General features: G+C 51.6%; 1 pseudogene; it reads left to right on the top strand.

The window, feature by feature from the left end:
* The first annotated feature begins 769 nt into the window (after nt 1–769).
* LOC110596748 lies at nt 770–952 on the top strand (annotated as a pseudogene).
* The last annotated feature ends 249 nt before the right edge of the window (nt 953–1,201 follow it).

Raw genomic sequence — 1,201 nt, 5'->3', positions numbered from 1 at the left:
CTCAGCTTGGAAGGCGTCCACCCCCTCCCCCCGGAAGCCTGGGCCACCGCGTGCGGGAGCCTCCTCGGTCCTTCCGCCCCGCTGGATAGAAACAACTCGGGAGGCTGCGCGCACTGGACACGGGACCTGAGAGGCGAGGTGCAGAAATAGATGTCTGCTCCGAGCTGCGAACGATCTGTGGAAATAAATGGACATGTGCCTTTCCCCATTTTTTTCTTAACAATTATGTTTTGAGGCTAAATTTAAGACATGGAGGAGGAGGAGTGGGAGGGCTCTCTATTGGTAGGAGAGGGAGAATGTCTTATATTTTCCGCGTCCTTGACAAAGGGTAGTCACAATAGCTCATCCTCGCGATGGACTACCTGCCATTTGCTATGACTTTGACCCGGTCATTCTGAGCGTCATAATTTCGGCTTTATTGAAAATATATGGACGCCGTGAGCAAGGCTCATCCTCCCAAGTTGAAAAATTTTATGAGCCGAGCTCGGTGGCTCAGCCTGTAATCCTGCGCCTTTGGGAGGCTGAGGTGAGTGGATTGCCTGAGCCTGCAGGTTCGAGACCCGCCTGGGCAGCGAGACCTCATCTCTACAATAAATCAAAAAATCAGCCAGGCGTGGTAGCGCGTGCCTGTAGTTCCGGCTACTCGGAAGGCTGAGGCGGAAGGATCGCCGGAGCCCAGCAGGTCGGGGCCACAGTGGCCGGGAGCGGCCACTGCACCCCAGTCTGGGCGACCAAGTGAGACTCCAACTCAAAAAAAAAAAATTTTTTTATGGACAAGAAGCTGTCATTGAGACTAAATGGTGGCAGACCTGCCCAAGGAATATTACGGGGATTTGGCTCCTTTGTGAATCTTGGGACAGACGAATGTGTGGAGACAGCAACCAGTGGACATGGCATGGTGAGAATACGAGGAAATAGTATCCTCATGTTAGAAGCCTTGGAACGAGTATAAATGGCTTTTCAGCAGAGAAGTCCATGTCCTTTCTCCCAAGGGCCCGTTTTACTTTGATGTAAAAATCGGGCCACGTACATTTTCGTATTAAACTTTTTGTTAAATAAATTTTTTGCAATGGTCCAAAAAAAGAGAAAATGCATGTGCAGTAGACACTGTGCTCCCCGCCCCGGGGCTTCCTCCCTCCCCAGTGAGCTCACTCAACGACCTTCACTGAAGCAGCCCTTTACGTCCCACCCCACCCCCCTA

The sequence above is a fragment of the Carlito syrichta genome, unplaced genomic scaffold, assembly GCF_000164805.1.
Source record: "Carlito syrichta isolate Samal-C Ts95f unplaced genomic scaffold, Tarsius_syrichta-2.0.1 Scaffold313469, whole genome shotgun sequence".
NCBI classification, from domain to species: Eukaryota; Metazoa; Chordata; class Mammalia; order Primates; family Tarsiidae; genus Carlito; species Carlito syrichta.
Note: the sequence above shows the minus strand (reverse complement) of the source record. Positions and strands in the feature narration are given on the sequence as shown.